This window comes from Euprymna scolopes, chromosome 8 (genome assembly GCF_053919585.1).
Source record: "Euprymna scolopes isolate OS-2025 chromosome 8, ASM5391958v1, whole genome shotgun sequence".
Classification (NCBI taxonomy): Eukaryota; Metazoa; Mollusca; class Cephalopoda; order Sepiida; family Sepiolidae; genus Euprymna; species Euprymna scolopes.
Window position 1 is genome coordinate 116194191 of NC_136489.1, and position 24765 is coordinate 116218955.

Here is a 24765-nt window from a genome sequence, read left to right on the forward strand (position 1 = left end):
TTTGTTTGTTTTTTTTTTGTTTTTGTTTCTCTTCCTTGCAATCTCTTTCCCACAGAAGATACCTTGCGAGTCTGTCTCTGCTCCATCACTATTTTCTTGATAAGTGCCAGGGTCGTTTCTCCAAAACATTCACAACAAACACTACTCGTCTATCTACAATCACTATCAACCATTTAACCGACTCTAAACTTAAATTCCAAGAACAATTCTTATTTCCTAGAACTGCTCGCCTATGGAAGACTATACCGCGATGATACTTTCCATCTAACTACAACATGGTCGTTTTCAAGTTTAATGCAAGCAAGTTCCTGATTAGCTGTTCTCTTAAATAATCTAATTCTACACCGATTATTATGCTGTTGTCTCACCGACCATCTTACACTGGTTAACCTGTACCCTCGAGTGGCCTTTCAGGCCTTGATAAGTGGTGACTTCGCTGTAAAAAAAAGTCGGTTTTGTCCGATTCAAAAACTGTAGCAGTACCTAATTGATAAATTAAAGACTTGGATTCTTTATTTTATGCTGCGACTACCTCTCGCAAGAAAAAAAAATCTTTTTTGACAGATTCTTCATAAAACGTGGGTGTAAAAGCAAAAAAAAAAAAGCAAAAAAAAAAAAGGTTTCTTTGCGATTAGGATTGATTTTTTTTTCCGTCTCTGAATGTTTACTGGGTGCACATCTCAACCTACAAAGAAACTAGTTTAGAAATAAAAGCAAAACAAAGATAGAAAAGTATCGTACATAAATAATTAAGTTTTGCGTGATTCAGGATGTTCTCGGACTTTATTTTAAATGTTTGAGTACAGTATAACCCCGGGATACAGTGGTTCCGGGATGCAGTTACCCCGGGATTCATTTTTTGTTTTATTTTTTTACGATGTTTTTCGGCCCCTAGTTACGGTATTTGTTACGATGTTTTTTCCGGCCCCTAGTTACGGTATTTTCCTCGCCTTACAGTGTTATTTATAATGTTATTTGTATTATATACATGTGTATTAAATACTGTACTGTATTTTGTTACTAATTTTTAATATGTACTGCATAAGATTTTGCTTAGGCCCTGCCATAAGGCGATTACACCTTACGATCCCAACTCCGGAATGGATTAATGCTGTATTCCGGGATTCTATTGTATTTATAAATGAATTTTATATATAGAGTTACATGTTTTTGTGTGTTTTTTACAAGGGAATCAACGCTTAACAAGGCCCAGAGGCCACTCGAGGATAAAGGTTAATGACTACCAGGTCGGAGAGACGATACCGTAATGAGTGGTAGTGGGAGAAATTGGGCAGGATTTGATTATTTAAGAGTTCAATAAGAACTTGTTTACATTGAACTTGAAACCCACCATGTTGTAGTCAGCTGGAAAGCAGACCTGCAGTATAGAATTTCGTATGCTAACAATTCTAGAAAGAAACTTTGTTCATGGAATTTACGTTTAGTTTTAGGCACAAATAGAGAGTGGAAGAAATTGTTGACAACGGTTGGTCAAATAAATGATATCGGTGATGCGGGTTCAAATCCAATCAGATCAAATTGGCGGTTATTTACACACTGATATTATTTTTAATTGTACACACCCAAATTCACACCATATCTAGGTTCAGACGTCCATTTAATAAACATACAGAAGAATAACAACTTGTGTTCAATTGTTCGTATATTCTTAAACGGTTGCAATCATTTATGTTCTAATAGTGTTACGAAAGGTATTAACCTGTTCTCCATTTTGGCTATGTAGTTTGAGACATGTATTGAATAAAGATCTCGAGCCGCAAAAACCGTCGCTGACCACAGAGGCATAGCAACTTGGGTCACTTAAGCGTATACAGTATGTCAACAGGAATAGTAAAAATATCAGTACAGCTCTCCAATAAAAGGCACCCTTAATTGAGATAAAGATAAAGATTTCTATTTCACTGGCCGAAGAAAAAAAAACAAGTGAAGCATGCATGGTAACCCGTGATTGCACAGTGACAGAGACATAAAAAAATTACTAAATTCAGCATTTGCCCCCCCTTCCTCCATTTAGCCCCAAAATTCCCAAGAGGACATCAAATCCTGGTGAAAATGAACAAACAGTGAAGTTTTAGGCCTTAACATATGTAAATTTGAGTTCTGCATCATGCAAAAAAAAAAGAAATGTCTAAGTCCATCATTTGCCCCCCTCTCTATTCAGCCCCAAAAGCCCCCAAGGCTTTAACATATTTAATTTTAAGTTCAGCACCATGCAAAACTGCTAAATAGACATATGCGGAAAAGTTTGGACAAATATGGTAAAATAGTCCCAAAAACGGAATGATTTTATTAGCCCTAAAAGAGTCCCTGGGGTACACCCAAGAGTTATCACAAAGTATAGACAAACAAATTTATATAAAAATCAGTTAGTTACTACTTTCCAGAAAGTTTTATAAAAATCCAAGGCATCAATTTTTTTTAATAAGTACAGAAGTGTCAATTTTAGCCATTTTAACCTGAAAGGCACCCCTAGAGAATCAACCAGTTTTCCAGGATTGTCCGTTCTGTTAAATATTTACTCATATCATGTTCAATGTTTGTGCAAAATTTCAAAAAATTACAAGGCGTAATTATTGAGAAAAGTGCGGACAGACGAACAGACGAACGGACAAGGGTGAATGTACAGGTCCATCCTCCTTTTGTCGAGGGGCCAAAAATGAAGTAACGGATCAGAACAGTTACTACACCTGACCAAAGAGTCTTTTGCATTGAAAACACCAAATATGGTCGATTTATCGTTGAACAGAAAGGCTAAAGTTATTGGACTAAAATAATTTAAATGCTTTGCTTTAATTAAAATGTTCGATTTATTTGGCTTAAAATAAGTGGCGGATTCATATATAGTTTGGCAGGATCTTAACATTGAATGAGGATGGAAGGGGAAATCAAAACTACAAATAATCCTTTAAGTTCCGCGATTTTTTTATAGATGAGAACAATTAATTTGTATTATCTTGATTATTCGGACTACTATCCTCATCTTAAGTTTCTGAATTTTTAGATTAGGATTGGTTATTCGTATTATTTGAATTCTTCAGACTACAGTTCTCATCTTGACTGCCATTTCCACAGCGTTTCGATCGATGTAACCCCCGACCTCCTTCTGGTGTATCTTGTTGAACTCGGGAATGTTTCTGTACAAAATTCTGTCCAGATTCCTGAGTTCGACAGAAATATTCCTGAGTTCGACTCGATACACCCGCAGAAGGCCGGAGGTTATATCAATCTAACCGTTATAAAAAAATATGACATTCAAGATGAGAACAGTAGTCCGAAGAAACCAAATAACGCGTATACCCATTTTAATTGTAATTTTTACAATGTTTCTGAGATGTAATATTAAGAATATATATATATATATATATATTCTTAATATTACATCTCAGAAACATTGTGAAAATTACAATTAAAATGGGTATACGCGTTATTCTCAGCAATGGATATCCCATAAATATAATAAAAACTACTATTGAACGTAAAATTGCTACATTTAATAGTGTCAAACGTATTGGTCCATCACGTTGTCCTATTTATTTAAAATTACCATGGTTAGGTCCTGATGGCCTTCATATTGTTGAAAGGATTTCTTCTGCTACTCAACGTTGTTTTCCAGCTACTATGCTTAGAGTAGTTTACACAACTCGAACCTTTTTCTCTTCTTTTCGTAAAGATGTTTTGCCAACCATTCAAAAGAATTCTGTTGTTTATGAATTTGTTTGTCAGTGTGGAGCTGACTACGTTGGCAAGACATCCCAAAGATTGGAAATGAGAATATCCCAACACATCCCTCGGGATATTCGATTACACCAGGTTTCGAGAACATCCGGGCACTCCCAAGCTCATGAGTCCGCCATCGGTAATCACCTGATTAGTATAAATAGGTGTTCTGACCAATATTCCGATGGTTGGTTTTCTGTTTTAGACAGTGCTAGGTCGAACTATCATCTCAATATCATTGAGGCGTTAGTCATTAATAACTCTCGACCTAGCCTGTGTAGACAAAAGATTTTGAAACATCAGTTGGAAATATTTACTGATTTAAAACCACCTGAACAGTAAGAATTTTTTTTTTCTCTCACTGGTTTTCCAACTGAAACCAATTTTCCCTCTTTCCTCATTCGATTCTTAGCTTTTAATTTATCATTCTGACGTTTCCTCTTAGAGGGTCAGATTCCACCTGCCCGATTTTTTTTGTTTCCTTGATCTTTTTGATTTAAATTAAATTATGTCTCCTCTGAAATTTCTCCTTCCATTTTGCTGTACGAAGAATCTACTTATATATATATATATATATATATATATATATATATATATATATATATATATATATATATATATATATATATATATATACACCAAGTTAAAGGTAGTCACGGGATAAAACTCGTTGAATTTAAACGAGGGTATTAAGAGTGCTCAATAATCAGCTGCCTTCAGTGTCATATAAACTTTTCTGCGTCGCCTGATGTCTGACTTTTGGTTTTTAGTAAACCAACTGTCCGAAACATTAGCGTGTTCAGTGTAGCGACTATGTAATATTTGTCTATATAAATAAAAATATTATATATATATATTATATATATATATATATATATATATATATATATATATATATAAACGATCGAAATAACATAAGTATCTTTGGTTTCAAACCCAACAACACACAACAACAGCACCATTGAGTCCATAAAGAGAAGCAAAGTACTGTTCTCGCTTGTTGAATTCGAAACCGACGGTAGCAATGCTGTTCCGATGTTTTGTAACACATATATAAATAAATATTTCATTGTTTTGTTTTAACCTTTCTTAATAATTGAACACACTTATGGCGTTCTCGTCCACTAATCTTACAAATCTACCCATTTCATTGTATCACAGATAGACTAAAACTTACTTCAAGTCGAGAAGGAAAGCGACTCTTTTTTTTTTAACAGTTGGACTTCTTACCCACTACGACATCAGCACACCCTAATAGATTAGAAAACCTTAATGGTCTATATATATATATATATATATATATATATATATATATATATATATATATATATATATATATATATATATATACATATATATATATACAAACAGGGTGTTTCAAAAGTCTTGGGAACATTACAACATATTTAAAATCGTTATGTTCCCAAGACTTTTTTGAAACACCCTGTATATATATATATATATATATATATATATATATATATATATATATATATATATATATATATATACATATATATATATATGTATACTCTTATGAATTTGAATATTCTTGTGCATTGATATATTTATATCAAAAAAGATTAATGCAACAACAACATCAAAAAAGATAATTGCAAAAACAATATCAAAAAAGATTAATGCAACAACAGCATCAAAAAAGATTAATGCAACAACAGCATCAAATATATGTATATAGTATATATATATATATATATACTATATACATATATATATACTATATACATATATATATATACTATATACATATATATATACTATATACATATATATATGTATATATATATATATATATATATATATATATATATATATACTAACAAAATTACCCGTCGTTGACTGTGTTCAAAAACAGCCTAGAGACAATGGACTGTGATTGATGAAAGTATGATAGGTTATGAAAAGCAAGCAAAATATTATGAAAGTAAAGATAATTTTCGCGAAAATATAATTTTTATATCAACTGTGTTTCCATTCGTAGCCAAGAGTGACCAACAAAATGATGTTTCCTTACAAAGAGAAAATGTTATATATATAATAATATAAATATACAAGAAATAAATGTTACCATAGTCAATAAAAGTTACTTTTATGGTAGAAAAATTCATTGGTTTGTATTTTTAAGTAGTTTGTAAAAAATATTTTTTTTAATTCACGAACCGGTTTTAAAAAAATCAAAATGGCAGTGACTTTTAAATGGAGAGCCCCGTTTTCAATTTGAAGGAGGGGCACCTGAGCATTCTGTGTTAACAGTTCCATCAACGTAAGGAATATTTATAAACATATTTTAATGTTTTCCGTTATTTTGTGCTTGAGGAATATTCGATTATGGCATGTGTAGTTTATATAAGAATTCATTTAAGTAGTTATCTGCTCAAATTTCGTTTTAATTTCGGTTCACTGAAATTATTTCAAGTAAAGAGCATTAAAACTATTTCAAAACAAAAAAAACATGAACTGAACTTTTATTGACTATTGTAACATTTATTTCTTGTATATTTATTTTTTCGGGTAGTCGTTTGTTAGCTTTTCTGCTAAACACTCTTACTAAATAATATCGACGAAATATCGAAAAACAAAGAAACAAAAACAGTTTGGAAAAATAATGAAGTTTTACTTAAAATAATTCAAAACAGCAAAATGGGATATTAAAAAAGTAAACACGTAATTACTTTGGGTTTTTTAAGAAAAGAATCGATATAAATATGAAGAAGAAGAAAATGGCGCCCTTTTCAAGCAGAACGGCTTCGTTTCAGTTTTACAGTATTGAACCGTGTAGTATTGCACCGTCGGATTCAGGATTGTACTATTGTAATGTAAAAAACACGCAGAAAGGGTTGTAATCAACTGAATTCCTTCTAGTACGCTGACAAAAAAAAGCTTAAACAGATATATGAATAAAAATAAAAAGGTTATGTAAATGCTTTTAAAAAGACACGTAATCAGGTGAGCAGGATTTTCCCCTCTTTTGACATGATAACAAATAACGTTCTTATTTTTTATTATTTATCAATTTATCTATTTTCGAAAGAGCCCCACGTGCAAGTAGAGAAAGAAAAAAACAGAGTTATGTAAAATTTGTGTCGAGAATTGTATAAAGTTCCGACTTTTTTTTTTTTTTTTGCTTTCACTTTAATAAGAACGTGAATTTATGAGATGAATTTATTCGACACAATATGATTCAACTCAAAAAAATAAATAAAAGCTAACGCGAATTAAGATTAAAGTTAAGGTGTTATTGTGGACCCTCACCCCTTTTAAAAAACCTTGTTAAACTTTGTGACATATTTACATTCTATGGAAGCCAGGCGCGAACGAACAACCCATAATTTTATTATACTATATTTCTTCAAACTGAAACATAATTATCAAAGTATACTTACGCTAATAGATATGAAAAGTCTTTGTTAAAGTTTGTGGCATATTTCCATAGAGTGCAGGTGCGAACGCAGACTCCACAATTTTATTATACCATCCCTATTTAAGTTGAAACATACTTATCAAAGTATTCTTATGTACATCTATATCAAAAACCCTTTTAAACGTTTTTTTGTTTTTTTTAATTTTTTATTTCCATACTTTGGGGCCAGGCGCGAACGCAGACCCCACAATTTTTATGAACCAGCGTTCTGCCAGATCAAACATACCCATTCCTGATCCTCGATAAATCTATCATTATATGTAATCAGTTTTTTAGAATAGTCAACCATATAGGAGCCTATTCGTGACCAGACACACGCACACACACACAGACATTCAGCTTTATATTATAGAAGATATATATATATATATATATATATATATATATATCTTCTATAATATAAAGCTGAACGTCTGTGTGTGTATATATATATATATTACTGGTTAACTTTTCTTTTAACTTTATATATGTATATCAACACTCCTAGAAATTTTGGATTTATATGTATTGATGTGCATATTAAAACACTTTTTTCTATTTATTTAAAAAGAAAATATTATTTCTATTTATTTAAAAGGAATATACTGCTATATATGGGTCGTAGAATTGCATTCATCTGCAAAAGATCTAGCTAATTTGCATAATCTTTTAAACATCCATTTTAATTAATGCTCTATTAGTTTTTACGGTTTTCTTACGGAATGACCATCTTTACTTAACTATCGTGTAATTATATTCATGCAGATATTCTACACGATTTATCATTGCGTAATATTTTCGTAAAAAGGTTACAGTAAACACAAACCTCTCTATACATTTCTGTATGCGCATATATATTTGTTTTAAAAAATTTGCCTACCAAACTCCTTTGTCAGTTTTTAGTCTACAGACAGGAAACTTAATATATAGGGCATTCGAACCCATATGAAACTTTATATTTGGGTTTAAGCCAGGAAAATCGGTGCAAAAGTGGGAAAATTAAAAAAAAAAGTGGAATTTGACGAATTACGAATATACATGCGTAACATAATAATCCATGTTTAAATTTTTATCCTTGCAGCAAAAAATGCTTTCATAGCTCAGGCATTAACACTAAAGGAAAAAAATAAATCGTGAGCTAAACGTTTTGTTTTCGATTCTCGGTGGTGATGCACGAGTCATTTTTTTTTAATTTTTAAATCATCACTATATATTGGGTCTAATATAATACAATAAAAAAAATACGAAATCTACATTAATCAAAATATCATATTTAAACGTATTTTACAACCGGGCAATGCCGAGCGCCTGCTAGTATATATATGCAGTAGAACCCCGGAATACGGTGGCCCTAGGATATGTCTTTTTTCAGGTACAATGTTTTTGGGCCCCTGGTTACGGTACTTGTCCAACCATACGGTGTTATTTATGATGTTATTTGATTATATACATGTGTATTATATACTGTACTGTATTTTGTTACCAATTTGTTTGTAATGCCGTATCCCGGGGCTCTACTGTATATATTTACATATATATATATATATACATATATATATATATATATATACATACATATATATATATATATATATATATATATATATATATATATATATATATATATATAGTAGAGCCCCGGGATACGGCATTACAAACAAATTGGTAACAAAATACATATATACGTATATATATATATATATATATATATATATATATATATATATATATGTGTGTGTGTGTGTGTGTGTGTGTGTGTGTGTGAAACATATGTAACCAAATAGATAAAACGGTAATAAACAAATAAAAAACATATATATATATATATATTGTTTGTTTTGGTTTTAGCGATATGTTTTGAATGAATTCAATTATTTACGAAAGTGCATTTTTACCTAAATGCAAGTTGGGAATAATTTTCCCTTTAACCAATTTGGTACCCCCACATGGGAAGCAGTAATATATTATTTTTAAAATGTAATTATCCACTGACACAAAATAATATATACCGCTTCCCCTGTGGGGGTACCAAATTGGTTAAAGGGAAAATTATTTTAACGTTGCGCCACGAGTCCACATAGACATTTCTCGTGTGAATTTGAAGACGAATTAAGTCTAAGTTTGTCGAGCTGCGTGCTATTGTTATTATTATTATTATTATTAGTAGTAGTAGTAGTAGTAGTAGTAGTAGTAGTAGTAACAGCAGCAGTATTATTATTATTATTATTATTATTACTATTAATAATAATAATAATAATAATAATAATAATAATAATAATAATAGATAATGAGAATAAAATAGCAATTTTTACTTGTACCAAATCATGGCTGATAGAACGAGAACAATTTACCTTGGTGAGTTAAATAAAGAGTTCAGGTCGAAATTCCGTGTAGATTCTCGTGTCAGACATTTCTTAGTTCTAAAATATATAACTGAAGAAAATCGGAGATTACACCGGCGGAAACTTTATATAAAAACAAAACAAATATAAGATTAATAGTCCATTCGGACAAACGATAAAAATTCTTTTAGTTATATTTCTGAAAATTTTAGATAAGGACTGATAATTGATGTTATTTGGATTATTCGGGCTGTTGTTCTAATCTTAAGCCTTATTTTCACAACATTTCGGCCGATGTAACTTCCGACCTTCTTTGAGTGTATCATGTTGAACTCGAAAATCTTTCTGTCAGACTCGGCAAGGTGCACGGAATTTCGAACGGAACCCTTGCTGACCCATGGCATAAAGGATAAAGTACTTGATAAAATTCTGTTGTAAGTGACACTCTTCTGGAGTTTGAAGGTTTAATTCTTGGTGTGGGCGATAGTCAGAATACAACCGCGAATTGCTTAGGACTTCATGGCTGACGGAACGAGAGCATGCTAATCTCGTAGAGTGCCGTTCGAAATCTCGTGTAGATTCTTGAGTTCGACAGAAATATTCTCGAGTTTGAACAAATAAACCTGAAGAAAGCCGGAGGTTAAATCGGTTGAACAGTTGTTAAAAAACAATAAAGATAATAATAGTATCCCGGTTAGAATTTTTTTTCAAGGCCACTTGCAAGAAAAAAATCATTTTTTTTAGAGAACATTAAATAGAACAGGCGAGATATTCTAACAGTAACTATAATAGAATTGAACCAAGTCTTGTCATACGAATGTTTATAGGGTTTATGCATTTTTTTTTTTTTTTTTTTTTTTTTTTACTCTAGAATATTTGGAAATGCCATTATATGCCATTTATGAAATGTGAACCGTGCAATTATGCGCACTCATTATCCACGGTGTTAATGAATTGTGCTTGAAGCATTTTTTTTCATTTCCATCGAGATGAGGTTAGGTGTTCGTGGCGCGGGGGTTGGCGAATACATTCTTCGCAACTTGCAACAGAATTAAACATAAAATCAATTTAACTGTGGGCGAAAACCCAGCTCTTCCCGCCACTACCACCACTCCGCAGAGAACGACACTCTGGAAGGGTTCAAAAATAGACGAGATCAAGCTGGTTGGCATTCGCCGGTGGGGACGCACCAGGAGACAGATGATGAACTGACACCTGTATCAAGCGAGAGGACGTAATGCCTGCGAGGAGTGCTCCCTATTATTAAACAGAACCATATGGCATTCCGAAAAAAAAAATTCGCCCCTACCTCCCTTGATTAATGGGGGGGGGCGGGGGCTGAGTGGACATCACCAGTAGAAATACATCAGAACCATAGTTGTTCTAAATCAGATGAAATTGAATGCGCAAAAATCAGAAAAATTGTCTCTTTTTTCTGTCTACTGTAGAACTCTAGCATTAAAAAAAAATAGTAATAAAATACAATGCAGTATATAATACACATGTATATAATCAAATAACATTATAAATAACACCGTAAAGTGGGGAAAATACCGTAACCAGGGGCTTAAAAACATCGTATTCCACATCGTAACCTGCAAAAAACGTATGTTGGGGTCCACCGTATACCGGGGTTCTACTGTATTTGTTTTATTTGCGTCTTCTTTGGACGGTTACACACACAAGATTAAGTATGAGTTTGATAAAAGTTTTTTTTTCCTGTGGAACGAACTGGATTTCAGTCCGTGTCGTTAACAACTTAGTCACCGTCACAGTTCCTATTTACTTGTCTCCCCACGAGGGCAAAATTAGACACAAGGTCGGCTTTTAATATGGGAAGGGGGAATCTAGCTCCTCAAAAAGATCTACTGTACTCTAAATTGGAAAAAAAAGTGAAAGCCGATTCAAGAAAGACTTCTCCTTCACTGACTGATGACAGGAAAGATTACTTAATGGTAGCATCAGAACAGATACTACACTTTCTTCTTAGCTAAAAGTCAAAGGCGACATTTTACAAATAATTTCAGATTGTTTTTTTGTTTGTTTTCTTTGTGTGTTTGGGTTTTTTTGTTGTTTTTTTTTTGTTTTGTTTGTTTGTTTTTTGTTTTGTTTTGTTTGTTCGTTTGTTTTTTGTTTTTTGTTTGTTTGTTTGTTTTTTTTTGTTAAATTATTTGTACTTAATTCGTTTAAATAAATAAAAATAATTAAAAATAAGTTTGATTGTGTTATAGGGACTTTATAAAATGATTCCCTTATTTTGGTCTCATGTTTTATTAAAATTGATCGTTTATCTTAAATTTTATTTCTTATCCTGAAATAAAATTCTAATTTACATCCTGAAGTGTTGAATGTCGAACTTAACTGCAATGTTTTCATCGTCCGTGGCCATTGTTCTTTTTTTTTCTTCTTCTTTAAACCACAATAGTGTTTATTCTTTTAAAGTTTTATTGCACGCAAAAACAAATTTTGAATTCTTTTTACATAAAAATTGGTTCAGGATTTCCAATATATTAAAAAAAACAAAAAAACAAAGAAAAAGCTATATGATTTATGTACTCGAGACGAAACAAAAATATTACATTCCAATAATTGAGTAAATTAATCAAATACTTTTATTTTCATAAAAAAAATCATTTTTAAGCGATTAATGAGAATTCGTAGGCATTTCAAAATAAATTTAAGTATGATTGAGTAACCTCTTTTCGTTTTTTGTTTGTTTTTCTTTAGATACTTTTATAAAAAATGTTTATATACTTTTATTACTCAGAAGATTTGATTTTCTTATTTAAAAACAAAACTACTTGATCAATTTACTTGATTTTGGGGATATGACATTTTCGTTTTGTCACGGCTACGGGCACCATACAGTTTACTTTTGGTTTTAATATGGAGGAAATTCTTAGCAAGGGCCGGAAAATTTTTTACGAAATTTAACGAAACTAAAAAAAATGAAGGCGTTATTACTAGGGCTATGACAACAGCATATTCTGTTCTTTGTTTTGATTCTCAGATATATATCCATTGATATGTTTGGTCATCGGAAAAAAGACGATAATATCTGGTATTATCTCTATTTACACCCTTAAGAGAGCAAAGTTAGACACCGCGTCAGTTTTTAATGTGTGCAAATTTCAATTCCACAAAAAAAGTCACTCTGGATTAGGACAAAAATAGAAACTGCCTCAGTATAAAACGATATCTTTTATTCTGATGCTAGAACAAATACTGCCACTTGATCCTATCGCAGTTTTGAGATTAGCGTGCTTTTCTTATTGTTTTCCAGTCTTTGCACACGAAATGAAACTATTTTTATGCATGGAAAAAAAATCCAGTGCGCAAAATCCTCGCACACCTTATAATAAAAACCATTGTGTATTTATCTATTAAATTTTTTATTTAAGCAAATATAATGTATCCATCCCTCACAAAAATGTGAGCCAGTAAAACACATGCCTTTTTCTAGCCTCCGAACGAAACCATTTCATATTGTTACTAATGTACCATCGCTTAATAAGGCTCAGATGCTATTCAAGGATAAGAATTAAGGTACTGTTTACAATTCGTCGATTGAAACGAACGCGAGAAATAAAATCAGTATAAATGGTTTTATATTGATTTTGTCAAATATTATTATTATTATTATTATTATTATTATTATTATTATTATTATTATTATTAAATGAATAACTATATCAAGTGTACATTGGAGTCTCTTTTTTAGATGAACATGATATCAGGTTAAATTTGGTGGCCATTTTGTTTTGGTTTAGATTATTTCACGTATGTTATTTAATTAATTGGAATTATTGTTGAGATGAGTAATTTGTATTTTTCATCTATTTATTTATTTATTGCGGACTGACAAAGGCCAGAGGAATAGTTGGCCGAAGCGTCGTAAAAGCAACAACTAGTAGATGAGGATAGTAGTCCGCAATAAATAAATGGATAAATAATATTTTCACGTAATATTGAAACATTTCAAGCGTGCATTTCTAACATTTTATCAGGTTAAATTTGGTGGCCATTTTGTTTTGGTTTAGATTATTTTCACATAATGTTGAAAGATTTTAAGCGTGCTTTTCTAAAATTTTGCATGCATGATGCTAAATTTTAAATAAAAATAAAAATCATTCCTTATCTCTTCTCTTCTCTTCTCTATATTAATAAAGTAGCCGTAGGAATTCCCCTCTGGACAAATGTATCCTATGATTTGCAACAATAGATGCGACATACAAATTCAATACAGCTAGGCCAATATCCATTATTTTATGTAGCTTTCGAACATTATTTCAGGCACATTCAGTCGTGATAATAAAATACTACATTTATCCTACGAGAAATACCATCACAATCGCAAAATCGTTTGAGGAAGGAGTCGCTATTTTTCTCTCTCAATATTTAGTACTACTACTGCTACCAGTAATCACCAGGGGGAATTCTACGCGTTCCACAGATTCCGACAGTAACTGGCTCACACATACATAGATCTAATATAATCTTTCCCATTTTCGGTTCATAAATAATAAAGCCTCCATCGCCAAAGTCCGCCTATTCTTATTGGCTGAACTCTGATAATTCACATATTCCGGAATCCAGTTCTTTACTTTATAAACGAACGGTTACTAACATTAAAATATGGCGTCATTAAAAGATATATTTCTCCCGACGTGAAGTTAATTTAATGTATAGGTCATTTCAGCCATGTAAGATCGAATAATACAAGAGAGAGAAAATCATTAAATGAACGTTTAATAACCAGTTAACTTGTTTTCTTTTTAACAAAGTTTAAAACACACTATCCACTACAAGAATCTTCGTTATCATCGTCAAAACAACAACAAAATAATTGCACAGCCTTTGAGATCGAGTTTTTTTACCATTGAACACACTTCGTAACACAGACTGGTATTGCGTTCCCTTTATTTTTTTACTCCAGTTTACATACTGTCTTTCGCAAATTTTAACATTATGCTTTCTTTTAGAACATTTAAAACACACTATCTATTACAACACTCTCCGTCGTCGTCGTCGTCGTCGTCGTCGTCGTCGTCGTCGTCGTCGTCGTCGTCGTCAAAATTCATTACAAAATAGTTTCCCTCGATTTAAAGCTTGCGCTCGTGTTTTTATCCTATTGGAAACACTTCGCACTACATACAACCCATCCGTTCGTTTTCGTTTTCTTTTCTTTTGATACAACGCATTCCGTAATACAAACATGGGTGAACCCTAACACATTCCATCCCCCCTTACATATTTTTACCTTTCCGACTGTTTTAAACTAATTCTGAAGATTATTATCGCTTGGAAACTAAAAGAAAAAAAATAAAAGAACATTGACACAAAAAATTTCCCCCTTCCAAATCTTTAAATATATGGCTTTTTTCCATATTTACTATAAACGGACCCCCCCTTTCCAAATCCTTACATGTACAGTCATTCCTAGTAGCCGAGGGTCCAATCGATAATAATCCACACAAATAGTCGAAAAAAAAAAGACGACAAGGTCAACTTTGGTACTAGGGGGTTCCAATTATTCAGGTACATCCTAAAATGGTTTGGCGAACTTGAACACTGCTGATCATACCCTTCAGATTTCATCTTTTCAGTTTTTCGTACTTTATTTTCCAGCGATTGTCCATCGATTAAAGGCATAACTCAGATTACATTTTTTTTTTAATATTGGTGGACCTGAACAATACTGTCTTTACCATTTACTTTTTTTTTATTTTTCACTTATTCGAAAATATTTCAGGCGATTATCAGCGCTTACGTGTTTAAATTTGGAATTATAACGTGGTACTACAGTGAACGCCCACTTTTTGGCCACTCCGGTTGCTACTGCTGCTACTAACATTTAGATTTTCCTTTTTCAATTTTTCACAAATTTCTATAGCGCTTATCATAGATTACACGCATAGCTTTCACATTAACAAAATACCTTGGAAAATTTTTTTATACACCTTATCAACAGCAAAGGGAAACATTTAACGGCTAGGGGCAGCATTAACAACTGACGTGGCAAAAATGTGATTGTTCCATTTATTAGAACGTTATCATTACAAACTGAACCTCGACTATTAAAGTCGTTAAAAATACTACCTTAAATTTCTCTTTTAGTCTGAAAATTAACCTGTACTCGATGATAATCGTCGGAAAGATTACGCCAAATTGAAAAAGAAAAATTTAAAGACTACGGAAATTATTGTTCAGGTCCGTCGCAGTGTTTATTGGTTGTTTCTTTCACTCGAGACACAATATTCTCTCCGGGATAAATGCACTGGGTTATAATTAATTTTCGTTCATTCTTTTATTTTCATCATAGATTAAAGACGGACGGTGTAACCTGATATCTAATAGGTGACACTATCCTAGTTTTATTTGATATGTTAGGTGAAAGCATAGAATAATTATATCACATAATCAAATCCCCATATTAAGAGTGGGTTTATAGATATTAATGTTGTTACCACAGCACAGCATATTCATTCTGATCACGGGCACCAGTGCCCTATTTTACTGGGCAGGCAGTGGCTCCCACTAACAACCGTAGTGTAATTGTTTTGTTTTTTTTTTTTTTTTTTGTTTTGCTTTTGTTTTTTGTTTTTGTTTTTTTATAGGAGGCATACTTCTGCTACACGGGTCCTGCTAGTTTAGTAATATTTTACAAAAGCAACACCAGAAGACTGTTTTTAATGCTTATATTGAATTTAAATCACGTTCTTTACTGGTCGGGACATTTAAACATTACCCATTTTGAAAAGATTAGAAACGATGTGCAAAATAATAAGCATTTGATTATTTTAGGTGAACAGTTGGACAAGAATTTGTGAACATCAGACTTGGAAACGACCGTGGTGTAGTTAGCTGGAAAGCAGCCTTGTAGTATTGTTTTCTACTGATAAGGAGTTTTTTTAAAGAAACATTGTTCGTGACCGTTCCGTTCAGTTTTAGGAAATTTAGTGGTTGCAGGTAGACGAGTTTTTGATGTGAATGTTTACCATCAAACTAACGATTTAGTAGAGAAAAGCCAGCAATGGCTATACTGAAAGGAAAAGGTTGTATGGAAGACAGGCTCCCACTTTTCGAAATGAATTCGGAAAGAAATAAAAAGTCAGCTGAATGTTTGGGATGAGGATTGGTTATCTGTATTATTTAGATTCATCGGACTACTCTTCTCATCTTGAGTGTCATATTCACAACGTTTCGGCCAATGTAACCATCGACCTGCTTAAGGTGTTTCTGTCGAGCTCTAGAATTTTGGACGGAATTTTGAACGGAACCCTTTATTTAATTCACGGGGTAGCATGCTCTCGTTGCACCAGACATGACTGGAGAGATGCTGCAATTGATTCTTCCAAATACTCTTACCATAATGCTACGTGTTCTTGCAAACAGTTCTAGTACAAATTTTGGGAGTGTTTAACCTACTTTTACTAGTTGTTAATATCACTTTATTATTTAATACTAAATATTATTACTATATATATATATATATATATATATATATATATATATATATATATATATATATATATATCTACGTTGCTCCCTTTCTGTCGGAAATGATTATTAAAGAGAACAACTTAGACACCGGTTAAACGCGATAAAAAAAAATGTTTAAAAATTCGTAATTTCACTTAATTTTATTATTTTTATTTTATTTATTTACTGTATTTTATTTTATCATTATCTATTTTTAGACTCCATTTTATAACCTCCTATTCTTATTTTTAGACACCATCTTTTAAGTTACTACGCTATTTTATCCCAATTCAATTATTTCTAATTTAAAAAAAAAAAAAATTCTTTCGTAATCTCGTGTCATTTTATTTATTTAATCTATCACCGCTATATTTACAAACACAATTTTTTTTTAATCTCTACGATATTTTAACTTTTAGACGTAATCCACTACACTAATTTACTCTAATTTATTTTTTATTTTTTTCTCTCATAAAATGTATATATATATGTATATATGATATCTAATTTACATAAGGAAAAGACGTTGCTCTCCCCCATCATTATATATAGCTCCAATCCTCCGACTCTCTCGTCAATGACCATCCCTCTTGAAGAAGCCCGCATAAATCGGGCGAAACGTTGAGTATCCAGGTCATTCCACCTCCATTTTATTTCATATATAGTATAAATGTTTATTTTTGAAATATTGTTAATTTTAATGCATACCGTATTCATTTAACAGGTTGAGACTGTTATGATAAAAACTGAATCACCGTTAATTTCGAGTGAAGCTCAATGTATCTATTTTATAGGTGCAGAGCATATATAGTACAAAACTTTGTTGAATTATTTTTCTTTTTTATAACTTTTGTTTATTTCATCTTGGATTTCCTCATTACCCCGTTTCGTTAATGGGGTGGCAATTTTATGATTTTATGTGTTTATAAAAATCTCCTTTTCCTCACCAACTCGTCAGATGGTATTTCCATTCGATGTTACCAACAAAAAGTTAATTTTGTACATGATAGACCTGATGTTTTCGTTTAAAGAAAAGAAATTCCGTCTCCACGTTGTTACAAGTCGGCCATCTTGGGTATCATGCAGGCCAAAACTTTCCATATTTAAGCTTAACCATGTTACCTTTTATGCTCGTATTTTTTTACTGTAATAAATATAGAAATATACAGTAATAATATATATATACAGTAATAAGTAAAAAAATATATAATTGTTTTTTACTCATTACTGTATATTTATATATTTATTACAATAAAAATCATGGATTACAATAGAAAAATGCGTGCATGGAAAGTAATATGGTTAAGCTTAAACATGGAAAAGTAAAGGACTAGTTGTTAAAACTGGAAAAAAAACACAAGATATTCTAGTGAAAATATAATAAATTTATATCTTAAAATATTGCAGTATTAAGAATTGATTATATAATCTTATAAATTGAATTTTTAAAACAAATTCTTAATGCTGCAATATTTTGAGTTATAAATTTATTATATTTTTTACTAGAACATCTTGTACTTTTCTTTTCCAGTTTTAACAACTAGTCCTTTACTTTTCCTTTTAAGCTTAACCATATTACTTTCCATGCACGCATTTTTCTATTGTAATCCATGATTTTTCCAGGCTTCCAATAAATTCCTTAGTTCTTTGTTTAATTTTAGTCTTATTTTTTTACCTCATAAACATAACATACACATATGTAATAACAATGTACGGCACTCGTCTGCTTTCAATAAAATCCCCCAATTATCTCCCTTTCATTCTGTCATTCTCTCTGTTTCACTTGTTACTTTTCTTTTCGCGAGAGCGGTGAATTGATAGCAACAGTAGTCGCTGAAGCGACGTGGTTGCTATGAAAACCATTCATAGAAACGTCGCTCACCTCCTTACGTTTTTCGACGACTTTGAACACCAGTGAATTCATTATAACTTTTGTTTTACTGAACGAAAATTGAATTTTTTTTCACAATATAGCTGAGAAGGTGATCTATAAACTGTAATAATTGTTTGAAATTTGGTCTCAAAAATGAGTGAGCGGTGAAACTTTAAAGCAGTTCTAACTGACTAAAACTGCCACTTACCCATATATTAAAAAAACGGCAGTGTTTGAATGTTAATTAACGTTTCAACTATAGATGTTGTTTGTTTTTTTTAGGACAGCAGAAACGATAATACTGATTTATATATGAAAAATGTATTTACTGGCGTAGTTTTGATTTTATGTGAGTATTTGGGCTAACACTGACGGAGCATATTTTTCCGTCATAGTTGATGCTGGGTGTACGTACATTATTAATAATAATGACTAGAAGAACCCGTAGAAATTCCACGGTCATTGAAATTTTTTAAAGCACATTATAAATAAAATTATTCAAAATTAAAGCGCAGTATAAATAAAATGAATAAAAATTAAAGCACAGTATAAATAAAATGAATAAAAATTAAAGCACAGTATAAATAAAATGAATAAAAATTAAAGCACAGTATAAATAAAATGAATAAAAATTAAGCACAGTATAAATAAAACGAATAAAAATTAAAGCGCAGTATAAATAAAATGAATAAAAATTAAAGCACAGTATAAATAAAATGAATAAAAATTAAAGCACAGTATAAATAAAACGAATAAAAATTAAAGCACAGTATAAATAAAATGAATAAAAATTAAAGCACAGTATAAATAAAACGAATAAAAATTAAAGCACAGTATAAATAAAATGAATAAAAATTAAAGCACAGTATAAATAAAATGAATAAAAAATAAAGCACAGTATAAATAAAATGAATAAAAATTAAAGCACAGTATAAATAAAATGAATAAAAATTAAAGCACAGTATAAATAAAATGAATAAAAATTAAAGCACAGTATAAATAAAATGAATAAAAATTAAAGCACAGTATAAATAAAACGAATAAAAATTAAAGCACAGTATAAATAAAATGAATAAAAAATAAATCACATTATAAATAAAAATGAATAAAAAATAAAGTAAAACAAATACCGACGAATTTTAAAACATTTTTAAGCAAATTCTTTTTTTTTTATGTCTCAAAGCTAAAAAAATTGATTTTAAAAATTCAGATTTTTTTTAATGAAAATTCAACACACAACACATTGTTTTGTTTTTCTAAATATTTACGATTAAAACGACCCATAATATATAAATTATAAAGGAACAGATGTTAATCCAACTGCACATTGTTTTTAAATTTTTAAAAGAAACTATAATAAAAAATACTTACAGTCTCCTCTAAACATGACTAATTTGAAACTGAAAACAGACAGCCATCTTTGTTTTGTTTTTTTTTTTAATTTATTGAAAGGAAATAGTTTTAATGAGTTTTAACTGATAAAGAACGTCTCTAAAGTGAGGTAATTCGTTTCTCATTAATTAATGTTTGCGATGATGATAGTTTTTTGTGACACCGGACGTATGGACAAATTAATTAATATTTAGACTCTTCTTTTCGCAGTGAGATATCCCGACGAACTTTATATTGATCAAACCGCCTTCATAAGTAATCAAACTTTGTGCATTCAACAGAATTATCCATCCATCTCATTAACACTTATCCTCGAGTAATTCTTGGCCTTGATAAGCGATATATTATTAGTAAAAAAACATTAACATACTTTAAAAACAAAAAAGTAACTTTGTTAGCGGATTTTTTTTTAAATATATACACGTATAATGCTTACAATCCACCCATAATATATAATGCTTACAATCCACCCATAATGTATAATGCTTACAATCCACCCATAATATATAATGCTTACAATCCATCAATTTCATAAACACTCATCGTCGAGTGGGTTTTGACCTTGGAAAGTCGTGACTCAGTAGTAAAAACTTATTCCCTTTAAAATCTTCGTTAGCTGACTTTCATTTTTTTAGAATATTATTCTGCTTTCAATCGATTTAACAGTTTATCTTAATATCATCAACAACAAAAAATGTTTTCATAACTTTCTCAAGCTTCTTTTTAGAAAATAGTGTCTCGTGTCCAACGTTAATTAATTACAAAAACGAGCCCTGACTTACGGGCCGTGAATATTGCAAAACCTTATGCAACATAATTGTAGATTAGCACTCTCTGGTAAATTATCTCTCCTTTTACTTTTTAGACGATTTCTTGTCAACATCCTGATAAACTTGGCGGAAAGAAAGAAGGAAAAAAGTATTTTAAAATTTAGAATGGGGGATCAGTTTCTCATATAATTTTAATGTAGGATGATATTTTCGGGTCATTCTAACGATATAGAAAAGTTTTTTGTTATTGTTGTTGATGTTTTCTGTTGTGGATTCTACTTTTTAAGCGATTACGTGTGGCTTTTACGACATTGACACTCGAACTTAGAGTTAGTGCTAAAAGAATTTTGTTAATTCTTGTAACAATCTTGAATGGCGAGGAAATAGAGTGCCACTTTATGTTAGATTTATATACTAAACCGATCCCACACTCTAAATTCTAAAATAATTGTTGTTTGTTTGTTTTTTTGCTTGTGTGTGTGTTTGTGTGTGTGTGGTTTTTTTTTGTGTTTTTTGTTTTCTTTTTGTTTTCTTTTTTTCCTTTTTTTTTTTTTCGTCTATCTGCAAAGTTTTTAGAGTGTTGAGACATATCTCTCAAAAAGATAGAATCTCATTTTTATTTTGAAGGGGGGGTGAACAGAACGCGTTAACTTACTTTTTTTCCTCTAAATCATCATAATGGGCTCTTTCCGCGTATATCAATAGTTGTCAGTCGATACGAAGAAAGCATCAAATCTATGCTTGCCTTTGCGGGCTTGTGACTAGCTCAGTTTACAATGACTTAACAACGGAAACAAGACCCATCTTTTATAAGGTAAGAAACATTAGCCGATTTTTTTTTTAATTTTTTTTTTTTTTTTACTTTCTTTCTTTAATTGTCTGTTATATATTAGTCAACTTCATTAGGAACACGATACTAAACTAAGCAAAAAAAAAAAAAAAAAAAGACAAAACACCCGAAAAAAATTCTCTAACACAAAACTAAAGAGGGTGGTCGATCTGGCCCGCCATTACGCCCACGTATATCTTCCCTATATATATAAAGAAGACAATTTGCATTCGATTATTGCTATGAAATAGGGGTGGGGTGTATTTATCTATATAATATAAAAATAGCTATAGTTTTTTTTTGTTTGTTTTTTTTGTTTTGTTTTGTTTTTTTCTTTATTTGCTGCCGACGTTGACGAATACTTCGGCTAGTTATTATATCAACGGAGATGTGTTCATTATATTTTTGTACGTAACTAAATAAGAGTACACTAACTAACTTGCTCGGCGTTGTACGGGGATCAAATTTGTTTAATATAATGTCATTTATATAAGAAAATCATTTGTGTGTGTTGTGTATGTTGTGTGTGTCGTCGTGCGTGCGTGTATATATGTGTGTGCGTGTGTATTTGTATATATATATATATATATATATATATATATATATATATATATATATATATTTGTGCATGTATATATGTGTGTATATATATGTGCGCATACATGTATCTATATATATGCATGTATATATATATATATATATATATATATATATATATATATATACACACATATATATATATCCTGATCTTATCGGCCTACATCTGTTTATCAGTCTCCAGGTGTACGTGTACGTACGTCTATAAACGTGTGTGTGCGTATTCTGTGTGTGTACGGGTATGTGTACAGGCATATGTGGTAGTGTGCGGGTGTATACGCATGTATGCTTACATATGCGAGTGTGTACGTGGGGTGCGTGGGTGTCCAATTCAACATTTTATGAAAGACTTGGTTTTGAATAGAGGCCACACAGGTTGCTGGACCATTCCAAGTAAAAAATATTTGGAAGGGTCATATCCAGATAGATCTTTACCTCATTGGCTATAACCGTGCCCCTCCTGTTGCTAACCCTGCCCGTCTCACACTCATGTTTCCATCATTAACACTGAAGAAGAGCAAAGTATCGGTCGAAAATATGTGCTTTTGAAAGAAACATTTTCAGTTTTGTTTTTTTTTGTTTTGGTTTGGTTTTTTTTTTTTTTTTTTGCTTTTTTCGAAAAACTTTTCGTATTCCTACACGTCAACACACAGGAAATAAATACAGAAAAGATATAAACATTTATACATTTTTCGTATTTATTTTTTATCCGTATACACACACACATACACACACATACATACATACATACATACATACATATATATATATATATATATATATATATATATATATATATATATATATATATATATATATATATATATGTAACTTTGTGATTGGATTCGAATTTTTCCACAGTAATTATCACTACCCACATTGATGATTGCTTAAACATGAAACATTAGTGTATATGAATAAAAATAATTCATATTTATTTATAAATAGATGATATATAAGATTTTTTTTCTAAAAGAAGAAAAATTATTTTCATATAAATTACAAAACAACTTTAGCTCCGTTTCCATTCCAAGTTTTATATCGACTAGTTGACTGTAAATTATAAATGTCCATTTTATATGCATGCCGGCTAATTTAGCAATTTCGAAAGTGATTTTTCTTTCTCTTTTATACATAATACTAATTTGATTTTAACACCGACATGTTTGGTAGGTTATAATCCTTAAATAAACGTTAAGCTACGACATATTGTTTTTTTCAAACGTTTACCAAAAAAAATATGGTTGTCGGAAATGTCGTGTTTCTTTATTTTTTTTAATTTATTTTTTTTTTTTTGTAAAAATAAATAAATAAACATAATTTAATATCGTACCATTCGAATTCCAAATATTTTGTGCTGCTGACAAAAAAAAAAAACGTTTATATTTCATCCCTGTATACGTGTTTCCCCACAAGGGCGATGTTAGACGCGAGATCATTTTTTTATTTATTTATTTATTTATTCATTTTTTTAAGAAAATATAGCTATGCTAAAAGAATGTTGTAATCTGGGACGGGAAAAAAATAAAAACTTGCCACACTCCAAAAAGATTTTTCTTTACTAACCGATCAGAACAGATACTACACTTTGCTCCGAGCCAAAATTACTCAATTCAGTAAAATGCTAACTATTAGCTAGTATGATTACTGTATACTAATTAAACTTACGATTTGCAGAAACAGAATAAACCCACAAAAACACTATAACATTTTCATAATAGCTAGACAAAGTTCAAAATAGACTTCATAGTCTAGTGTCCTTTTCTTTCCCCTGCAACCTCATTTCCCACAGAAGAGACGTTGCGAGCCTGTCTCTACGTGCGTAGTTATGTTATTCTGTGGCAATATTATTGATGTTGTCGTACCTTACTGTATGTATATCCGTCCAAAATGATTAAAACAAAAAACGAAATATATTTCGTTAATATTCATATCAGTTCTTCCAGATTTGAAATTTTATCATTGCGTTGCTGTTGCTTGATGTAATGCCATACGTTTTCGATATGATTGAGGTCTGGAGATTGTGCAGACCAATCCAAACACGGAATATTATACTATTCAAGAAACCTCTTGACGTTGCCAGCTGTTTGGAAGGAACCATTTTCCTGCATGAAGATGAGATTATCATCCAAATTCTGACCAAAGTAGGGTCGTAATGATCAGTCAACATATTATTACAGTTAGTCGAATTAATTCGACCTTGCAAACCACATATAGACCCAGGACCATTGGCACTAATAACGCTCTTTACCAAAATGGAACCTTCACCACCTTGCAGCGTTAAAAATGTACATCTAGGATTAAATTCCTTATCTTTCTTT

General features: G+C 31.0%; 1 protein-coding gene across 13 annotated transcripts in view; it reads left to right on the forward strand.

Annotated features, from left to right (window-relative positions):
- LOC145283718 (complexin) overlaps positions 1-24765 on the forward strand; it is a 665844-nt gene that overhangs the window by 8832 nt on the left and 632247 nt on the right. The window contains exon 1 of one of the 13 annotated variants that reach the window (XM_080132760.1): positions 21551-21832. The exons of 11 other annotated variants lie outside the window; for them this stretch is intronic. The gene's annotated coding sequence lies outside the window, so the exon portion shown is untranslated. Of the gene's footprint in view, positions 1-21550; positions 21833-24765 lie in introns of those variants that run through there. One more of the 13 variants, XM_080132755.1, reaches the window with a different exon arrangement.